This window comes from Lipotes vexillifer, unplaced genomic scaffold (genome assembly GCF_000442215.2).
Source record: "Lipotes vexillifer unplaced genomic scaffold, Lipotes_vexillifer_v1.1 scaffold1329, whole genome shotgun sequence".
NCBI lineage: Eukaryota > Metazoa > Chordata > Mammalia > Artiodactyla > Lipotidae > Lipotes > Lipotes vexillifer.
Window position 1 is genome coordinate 16155 of NW_006797566.1, and position 10778 is coordinate 26932.

Below are 10778 nucleotides of genomic sequence, written 5' to 3' on the forward strand. Positions count from 1 at the left end.
GCTCCGGACGCGCAGGCTCAGCGGCCATGGCTCATGGGCCCAGCCGCTCCGAGGCATGTGGGATCTTCCCGGACTGGGGCACGAACCCGTGTCCCCTGCATTGGCAGGCGGACTCTCAACCACTGCGCCACCAGGGAAGCCCACAGGTTGTCTTTTAAAACGTCCACCTTGAGGCAAAATTTTCCATTTTTGCCCTGTCACAAAACAAACAGAATGCACCATGGCTTAAGCCAGATAACTTATGTAACTGATTTCACGCTCTGTCACATTTCTGACAGTTACAAAAACTCTGTGCTTCTGTTGGGACCACAGGAAGTGTGTTCTACTGCGGGGGAAACGCTGAGAGGAGGGAGTGGTTCAGGTGATCTGGCCAGCAGATCCAGCTGGCCTGGTCCACTGAGAGAAAGGGGGCTGGTGGAGACAGGGCGGCTGGGAGCTGGCCAAGGGTGTGAGTGCCTGAAGGGAGCTAGAGGTGAAAGACCTGGAGAGCAGGAGGCCCAAGGCCCCGAGGCTGGCCTGTTGAGTGGGCATTCTACCTGGATCTTGAGGTCACCCCCGAATGATGCTGGGAGAGACAGGGAGACAGTAAGCTGGACATAGGTTTCAGTGAGTGTGGAGGAGTGTCCAGGGAGTTGGGAGGATAGCATTGAGGAGGGGAGGTGGGTGTGGCTGGGAGGTAGGCCCTGCAGAGGAGGAGCAGGTATGTTTGGAAAGTTGCAGTGGGGAGCGAGAAGAATGCTGACTCGCCCTGGGCCCCTCGATTGAGCCTGGGAGGCCCAGAGAGGGGAGTGACCCACTGGAGACCACCCCTCACCCCCATCCCCGCCCACCCAGCTAACAAGCAGCAGGGCTGGGATACACACCCGGGTCTGTGGCTCCCTGAGGGACAGCAGGCAGACTTCTGGGTGAGGGTGTGACCTGTAGGCACTGCCGTCCCCATCCTGCAAGGCCCGTCAGAGCTAAGCCCAGAGGCCCCCCCTGGCACTCCCTGCTGAAGGTGGCCTCTGGGTGGCTTGGCTAAAAGTGTCCAACCCTAGTAATAAAGATGCAGATGTAGAGAATGGACCTGAGGGCACAGGGAGGGGGAAGGGTAAGCTGGGACGAAGTGAGAGAGTGGCATGGACATATACACACTACCAAATGTAAAACAGATAGCTAGTGGGAAGCAGCCGCATAGCACAGGGAGGTCAGCTTGGTGCTTTGTGACCCCCTAGAGGGGTGGGATAGGGAGGGTGAGAGGGAGACACAAGAGGGAGGAGATATGGGGATATATGTATATGTACAGCTGATGCGCTTTGTTATAAAGCAGAAACTAACACACCACTGTAAAGCAATTATACTCCAATAAAGATGTTAAAAAAAAAAAAAAAGAAAGAAAAGTGTCCAACCCTGAATGTGCCCAGGCAGCCAGAGAGCACAAGGATGGAGCACCCTGCTAGGACCCAGGGGCTCTGCCTCCACATCAGAGTGGCCCAACCTGTCTCCCCTTCCTGGTGCATTCTTTTGGGGCTGCCACCTCCTGGATGAAAGAGGATGTAGTGTGTATGGGATTTGGCCCTGGATGGAAAGGGTTTACATCTGACTGTAGCTATTGCGGGCTCTGGAACCTTGGGCAGGCAGCCATCTAAGTTTCAGACTTATTACCTGCAAAAAGGGGATGCAGGACTTAATCTAGCATGTATGTTTCCCTTGCTAGTTGCTGTTATGATGAAAGGAAAGAGTCCACGTGTCACCCGTTGGGTTCTCCAGGTTCTCCCAGAAGCTGACTCTGGGAGGGCGAGTAACAGACTGGACGTTCATTAGGGAGCACTCTCAAGGTCAGCACCCACTGGGGAGGAGGGGAGCCCTTCAGAACCCCCGAGTCAGTTAACCCCTGTGGTTTGCCTTGAGAAGGAGAGGGCAATGGGCAAGGTGCCCTCCTCAGTCAAGGGCGGTTCCAGAAGCGGGACGGGGACTGTCGGGGTGGCAGCACTCCCTGCAGCTGGGAGAATAAGTCCTTCAGTTGTAAAGCCAGTCCTGGGCTCAGCCCCTGCATGGATTGGTTGATCTGGGGGAGCCATGAACCCCCTAATATCAAGAGAAAAGTTGGTATCCTTTCTAAGGTGAGAGTCTACTTTCTATCAGCTCCCCAAAAGGGTCTCTGACCCTAGTTTTTAGGAACGATTACTTTAGGGTCACATTCTAAGTGAAGAAGGGGGTCTCCTTGACCTTCTCACTCTACAGTCTGCCTCTCCCCACCTGGTCATGTCTGGGCAGCCCCTTCTAGGTGTAGTGGTTAATAGGGAGATGTTGGTGCCAGGCTCACTGCCTGGGTTCAAATCCTGACTCTGCCCCTTGCTGGCTGTGGCACCTTGGGGGATTTTCTTCTGTAACAGTGGGGGGAAAAATAGCCCCTATCTCACAGATAGCCGTGTGGACAAATGTCAGTGCCTAGAGCAGCGCCTGCTCTCATCTAAGTGTGAGCTACTATGTGAAGGGATCATGATTTGCACCACACCTTCCGGGATTTGAGCTCCGTCAACCTCCTTTCTCACCACGTTGAAACATCATTTACCATATCCTCTGTTTCTCTTCAGAATGTGTTGGTATTTTTGAGGGGTTTCCAAGGGGCTCCACCTGAGTCCTTGGTTTCATACCTGCTTGACTCCTTCAAAAATCTTACTTGCTTTTTCTTCTGTCTTCCGTCATTTCCCCTAAGCCATCTGCCCCTTCCCCAGGACCTGTGAACAGCAACAGCTCCCCTCACCCAACACCCTCCTCAGCTGCTTCCTCTTTCTGCTTTCTTTCCCTTGACTAGTAAACTTCTAAATAAAATACCTCAAGCTATTGCCTTCCCACTTTCCCCTTCCCCACCCACTCCTCGAGTGCTGACTGTGGGCTCTACCCGGTTTCTTTCTCCGAAGCTGCCCTCTGAGGTCATATGGCTGCTGAGAGCAAAGGACTGGCACTGCAGATGCTCTCCCTCCTAACCGCCCCCTTTCCCCAGCCCCTCCCTCCCTCCCTTCTCCCCTTGTACTTGCTCAGCCCAGCTCTCTGGTGCCTGTCCAGCCCCCTCTTCCTCCTCAGCCTCAAGTCAGGGCACCACTCTTAGATCTGTCGTTTCTTACATCTGTAGGTGGACGTTTTTCACCAAATTAGGGGAATTTTCAGCTTTTCTTCCTGAAAATATTCCTTTCTGCTCAATTCTCTCTCTCCTTTCCTTCTGATTCTTTTCATGTTAAATTACCTGATGTCGTCCCATGGGTCAGTGAGTCTCTGTTCCTTTTTAAAATCATTTTTCTGTGTTCTTCAGATGGGATAATTTCTATTGATCTATTTTCAAGTTCAATGACCCTTTCTTCTGAGACTCCAATCTGATGTTTTAAATTTATCCAGTGATTTTTTTATTTTAGATCTTGTAGCTTTGAGTCCTGGAATTTCCATTTAGATCTTTTATATAGTTTCCATTTTCTGCTGAAATCTCTACATCTGTTCACTCATTGTGAATATCTTTTCCTTTTAAATGTCTAAGCATATTTATGGTAGTTGTTTACAAATTCCTTTCTATTAATTATAACATCTCTATTACTTGGGGACCTGCTTGTGTTGGATCTATTTTTCTTGATAATGGGTCTCATTTTCCTGTTTCTTCTCATGTCTAAAAATGTTTTCTTACTGTACTGTTGGCCATTATGGATGAGACGTTGTAAGCAGTCTAGTTCGTGTTTTCTTCCTTTAAAGGGTGTTGATTTGGTTCTGGTAGACATTAATTGCAGGTGGATCATCTTGATCCTGGCAGGCTAATGTTTTTTTCTTCACTGTTTTTTATTTTTTTTTCCTTGGTCTTAGGGTATGGCACTGACTCTAAGTCATGGTTGTTAGCCCAAGGTGTTGACTTTCCGGGATCACTTCTGAATGCTCCAGGTACTTACTGAGGTCTTGCTACTTCTGGTTGGACTGGAATTTGGTCTCTGAGCCCTGAATGACCTGTAGTAATGACCTGTACAGGAGCCGCTCCCTGCTGGGATTTGTGGAGTCTTGTCCTGTGCAGAGCAGCCCAGCCCTCAGCCAAGCACCCTTGTAGATGCCACAGTCTCCTTCAGCACAACTGCCCTCTCTCCACTATTGTGTTTGTTTGCTAGGGCTGCTGTAACAAAGTACCACAGACTGACTGGCTTAACCAGCCTATATTCCTCACAGTTATGGAGGCTGGAAGTACAAGATCAAGGTGTCCCTCTGTGTATTCAGATTTCCTCTTCTCAAAAGGATGCCAGTCAGATTAGATTAGGGCCCACCGTAACAGCCTCATTTTAACTTACTCATGTCTTTATTTTTTTATTTTATTTTTTTTAAATATTTATTTATTTATTTATCTTTGGCTGCATTGGGTCTTCGTTGCTGTGCGTGGGCTTTCTCTATTTGCAGTGAGCGGGGGCTACTCTCCGTTACGGTGGCTTCTCTTGTTGTGGAGCACGGGCTCTAGGTGTGCGGGCTTCAGTAGTTGTGGCACGCAGGCTCAGTAATTGTGGTTCTTGCGGCTCTAGAGGACAGACTCAGTAGTTGTGACGCACGGGCTTAGTTGCTCCACGGCATGTGGGATCTTCCCGGACCAGGGATCGAACCTATGTCCCCTGCACTGGCAGGCGGATTCTTAAGCACTGTGCCACGAGGGAAGCGCTACTCATGTCTTTAAGAGCCCTGTCTCCAGACACAGGCACATTCTGAGGTATGGGGGTTACAGCTTCAGCATGTGAATTGCTGGGGGTGGAGGCACAGTTCAGCCCATGCCAGCTATCCGGCCCCTCAAATTTTGGCCTCTTCAGCAGCCCTGAACTCTGATCTCTGCCATGTGGAAAGCGCCTGGGTAGAAATCTGAGGCAAACGGGGGCCTCACCTCCTGCCTCTCCCTTCTCAGTAATTGCAGTCTTGTGCTGCCTGTGACCCGATCGTTGAAAAGAGTTGCTTTACACATTTTGTGCTTCGAATGGGAGGGCAAGTCCAGTCGTAGCGGCTCTGTCGGGGCTGGAGTCAAAGTCCAACAGCTGCTTTTACCTCCTCTGCCCCAGTTCAGGGGTCAGAGTTACTCATGATGCCAAACAGACTTTCCTTGCCCACGCCGTGAGGGTCACAGTCACGCTGCGACACTTAGCAGGTGCCTGGTGTGCGCTGGCCTGCTTTGCCCGAGCTTCCCTCCCAGCGCTGCCCTGGTCTCCATGGGGACCTTGGATGGGGACTGGGTGGCAAACACCCTCCCCTTCACTTTTCTCTCTGCCTTTGCCTCCCTTGGCTTTATTTATTGCCCCAGGACGAAGAAAGCCACATTTCCACAGGAGGCAGTTTTGGTGGGGAGACAGGCAGAGAGGTCGGGGCAGAAGGAGGAAGACGGAGATCTAGAGAAAGGCTCTTCCAAGGGCAGTCGACCAAGGCAGGGGAAGCAGGGGAGTAGGAGGGCAGTGCTGGCTTCTCTTCAGGGCTCCACACGGGCCTGCGCTTTGGGCCCAGAATCTGGATATGACCTTTGCAGCGTCAGAATCGTGAGTTTCCATTCACTCTCCCAGAGCGGTGCCAGGGCCAGGGGCCTGACTCCTGAATAGCAGAGAAGGCCTGAAGGCAGGTTTATCCCTTGACTGTGGGTGGGAGGGGTCAGGGGTAACTTTCCAGGGCCGACACACTCCAGTCCGGCAGCTGCCCACAGCTTAGGGATCTGTACGGTCACCAGAGGACATCAGGGCAGTCTGGGATGAGTCTGGGATGAGCCCTTCCTCCTCCAGACCCAGGCTGCCTCCTTCCCCCACAGGGTGGAAAACCAGCCCCAAGCCTCCGCTCCCATCTCCCTGTCCCAGGCTCCCTCCAGACCAGCTCCTCTGCTTATATTTGCTGAGAACCATCTGCCCGATGCTTGGATGTGCCCTTGGCCACAGCTCTGAGCCCCAGACCCTCTCCAAGGGCCCTTCGAGGCAGGTCCAGCAGCACAACTCCCCAAACCACTCCTCCTCGGGTGCTCGCCTGCTGTGCCATTTACAGTGATTCTTGATCCCCTAAATCCAGAGGGTGATGCTTCCAGGCCTGGCCTCCACTTTAAATGGGAAGGAGGGTTTTCTCTGCACATGTGAATATCTGACCTTTGGGAAAAGCTCCTTCTCCTGGAGGTCAGATCCTGGAGAACCCCAGCGAATTATGGCAGTTTTCAGATTTTGAGGCCCTCTTTTCAGAGTCCAACTTCCCAGACCCAGTGAGTTCAGATGGCGGAGTGGGGGTGGGAAGTTGGGTTTCTATTAGCATCAGAAAGAAACAAGTCAGGAAACTCTAAGATTATTAATAGAATGAAATTCTATAAACTGCAGTACCTCAATTCACCCACCATTCAGAGTATACAATAGTTATTTTTATCTAAATTATTTCCTGAACAAGAATAAGATTCAGATGTTAAATTAAACAACTGTTACTCTATTTAGTTTCATTTTACGGTTAATAAAACTATGAGGACAATAAGAACTTACAATAGATCCAGAAAATATTATTACTGAGCATTTAAAAAGAATGGTCTGTAAATTAATGAGTAAAACTTGCATAAGGAGTGTTTCTACTTTAACACGAAGAAAGGAAAATGTAAATATGAAATTGAGAAAATTGCAAGGGCCAATGTGTTACCAAGGGTGTTGCATCGAAAAATATGAAGCTAAAACGAAGAAAGATACAGGAAAGGTGATTTAGCAAGTGATGAAATCACAATGTAAAAAGGCCTAATTTTAGCAGGGGTTCTATTACACAGGAATAGACGGGATGCACGTATGAAGAGGCCACCTCCTGCAGCTCCGTGGGGAGGGTCAGCTGAGGTAGCAGCAGTTATAACATGCAAACATGGCCCCTTCGCCCTCCCCCTCCCTTCTCTCCCTCCCTATTTATCTTCCTTCTTTCCTTCATGCCATCAACACTAACTGTGAGTGCTAGGTATACATCAGCTAACAAGACAGACAAGATTTCTGTCCTCACGGATTTACAGCCCAGCGGGATAGGCAGACATTAAACAAATAAACAAAGAAATCACACTAATAAATATACATTTGCAAAAGGATATTAAGTGTTGGGAAGACATACAGGGTGCTGTGCAACGGACTAACCGAGTGGATTTCATCTGGGTGCTCAGGGAAGGTTTCTTAGAGGGAGTGCAGAGAAAGCAGGAGTTATCCAACTGGAGAGGGAGGGCTGGGGCTCCTGGCAGAGGGCACAGCAAGGGCAAAGGCCCCAAGGCAAGTCTGGCGTGTTCAAAGAGCTGGAAGAATGCCAGTGTGGCTGGAGCACAGGGACAGAGGGAAAGACTGACTCAGGAGGAGCCCCGGGTGCTGGGCAGGGCAGGTGATCATGCATGGATTTAAGTTACGGGTGATGAGAGACCATTGCGAGATATTTTTAAGGAGAAGAACATGAGCATATTTGCACTAAAAAAAAAATAATAATAATTGCAGAGGTGTGAGTGGACGTGGAGTGACCAGGTAGGAGGCTGCTCTGGTCAACAAGGTAGCCAGCGGACGGAGTCTTCTATAGGGCAGGGGCAGTGGGGCAGAGGGAGCGAACAGGTGGATTCAAAATGCATTCAGGAGTTTGAATTTGAGACATATTAGAAATAAGGGGTGAGGAAGTGGAGGTGCCCAAGGTGGCCTCTCGACTTGGGGCAGAATGGCCAGGAGGTGGAGGCAGCCTCTCCTCTGTGTGTCTGAAACTCTCTTGTTTTACAATTAAGAGGCATTAAAGGTGGCCTTTGAGAGGGAACACGGAGGCCTCCAAGGTCACCCAGCCAGTTGACAGAGCTGGGACTGGATCCCAGGGCTCTAACTGTGTGCAGCGGCTACCACTCAGTGGTGCTGGGAGCAGATCTCCACTGAGTTCCCTGCTCCGAGCTGGGGTGGGGATTCCATGGTCTCAGGAGACCCCGGACCACCCAGCACCCTGTGCAGCCCCGCCTCCCTCCCAGGCTGGGCATCCCCCCAGGTCCAGCAGCCTGCTGGGTGGCCTTCCTGCAGGCATGCCCTGCGGACCCCCTCCACCCAGCCAGGCTGCAGGGACAGTGCCAGGGAGGCCTCCACACGCCAGCCTGGAGCACAGTGGCCACATCCACGTGCCCGCCTCCCTTCCTTCTGCTGTGTCTCCTCTCTGGGCAGCCTCCAGCTTCTATTTCTGCCTCCCTCTGTCCCTTCTGCCCTTCACATATCATGGTCATCATCAAGTCCTACACCTTGATTGCTGAAAGTGGCCCTCTACACAGTGGGTCGTCAACTTCTGTTTATTAAATTGGACTGCAGGTCACTTTCCCCCTGAGTTTGCCCCTCTGTCCCCATTGCTCTGACCCCTCTCCCCGCCTCCCAGATGACCTGTACATCGTCCACTCCTGACTATGACATCCTCATAAATTTGCTGCATCCATCCTGCCTGCCATCTTTCCGGGTCAGGTCCGCCCCACTACCTCTCATCAGAATTGTTGCAAAGCCTCTAACTTCTCCCTCACCTGCAGCCTCTCCCTCCTCCAATCAATTTCTTTTCTTTCTTTTTTTTTTTTTAATAGATCTTTATTGGAGTATAATTGCTTCACAATACTGTGTTAGTTTCTGTTGCACAACAAAGCGAATCAGCCATATGCATACACATGTCCCCATATCCCCTCCGTCTTGCATCTCCCTCCCACCCTCCCTATCCCACCACTCTAGGTCATCGCAAATGCACCGAGCTGATCTCCCTGTGCTATGCGGCTACTTCCCACCAGCCAACTCTTTTACATTGGGTAGTGTGTATACGTCGCTGCTACTCTCACTTCGCCCCAGCTTCGCCCTCCCACCCCACGTCATCAGGTCCATTCTCTATGTCTGCCTCTTTATTCCTGCCCTGCAACTAGGTTCATAGCTCTGAACTTAGACACTGCCATTGCCCTTTCTGGGCCTCAGTTTCTCCATCTTTAAAGAGAAATGTTAGACTAAGGCTATTGATAACTCTAAGAATCTGTGTTTAAAGATTCATGTTAATTGGCTCTTATGATCTATTCAAAGATACACTAGGTCGGTGACTCTCAGTGGGGAGTAGGGGTTACATCCCCCAAGGTGAGGGTGTGTCAGAATCTGCCTCCTCCAATCAATTTCATACATTTTTCCTGCCCAAAACCCTTCAGAATTCTTTTCCCATTTAGGTTGTTACATAATATTGAGCAAAGTTCCCTGTGCTAGACAGTAGGTCCTTGTTGGTTATCCATTTTAAACATAGCATAAGTATAACTGAATCACTTTGCTGTGCACCTGAAACTAACACAACATTGTTAATTAACTATGCTCCAATATAAAATTAAAAATTAAAATAAAAAACAAAACCAACCTTCAGAAGCGGCCCATGGCCTGCTGGAGGAAATGCCTGGTGCTGCGGCCGAGCTCGGCCATGGCCTTGCACCCTTTCTCAGTTCCCCCCATCCCTCCCCGACACACCCCCACCCCCACCCCCAGCCTGTTTCCACATAGAGCTTTTGCTTCAATCTCTCTCTCCACCCCCCAGTGCTAGAAGTTCAACCCCCGCCACTCCTCCCAGCACAGCTCCTGCCAAGCTCCTTGGTGAAGCCCCCCAGTCTCCTCGTGCTGCCCTCACCCCGCCTGGAGGAGTCCCCCTTCCTGGGCACCCGCAGCACTGCCACCTCCTCAGGTGCCCGTCGCTGCCTACCTGGCCTGTTACTGTTTGTGCTGGCGCCTTGGCACAGGGGTCCCGAAGGAGATCGGCTCCTAGGGAGGCTGACGAGCTCAGTGGGGGGGTGAGTTTTGCCTGAGGGGCTCAGGGCATCCAGGGGGCCATGTCTACACTTCGCTTCTAAGCTGGGAGCTCCTGGCGGGTAGGGACGGTGGTGGGCTCATCTCTGGATCCCCAGCACCCCTCACAGGTATGGCATCTGGCTGACCTCTGCCAGGTGAACAACCAGGGGGCTAATGGGTGGCCCTGAGGCACGTGCGGCAGGTATTCAGGACAGGGATTAGGGAACCCAGGGAAGCGCCAGGAAGGAAGTGGAACTGGTGGACTCAGCAGGGAGGAGTTCAGTAGGGAAGGCGGGAGGAAGAGGATGGAGAGCCTGGGGGGAGCGGGGGAGAGGCAGCCTCCTTGGGACGAGCAGAGGGGCTGGGTTTGGGCTCGGACAGGGGACAGTGCCTGGACCTGGTGAGGTTAGTCCTGTGTGGGCAGATGGTGTGCCAGGCAGAAGAGCTGGGGAAACAGAGGGAGCCCTGGCCTCCCCATCCCACAATGCACTGGACAGGTCCCTCTCCCCTCCCATCAGCAGGGACGTGGCCTGAGGACAGCACTTCTGAGAAGCTGGTCCAGCCTGCGTGGGAAGAGCTGGAGCGGAAGGGCAGCCTGAGGCCCTCTTCCCGTGCGCCACCCCACGTTTTACACTTTCCAGATCCCAAGAGGCACATTGGGAAGGTGAGGATCCCAGCAACCTACACAGCTATTGCCAGAGGAGGGAGGCACCAGGATCAGAACGGCTCGGCCAATCCTGGGGCATTAGGGGGGATGCGTAGAGACTCAGAATCAGAGAGGCCTTTGGAGGCCCAACCTGGAGCCCACTGGAAGTGCGGGTGCAGGGGGCGGGGAGTCACAGTTGACCTGGATGAGATCACTAAGGGCTGAGTGTGGAGGGAGAGGAGGGGAGGTGCACGGACTGCACCCTGGTGATTCTGGCACTGGGGGGCGGCGGGGGGGGGGGGGGCTGGGCCCCCCCCCCTGCCGGTGCAGGGGACGCGGGTTCGTGCCCCGGTCCGGGAAGATCCCACATGCCG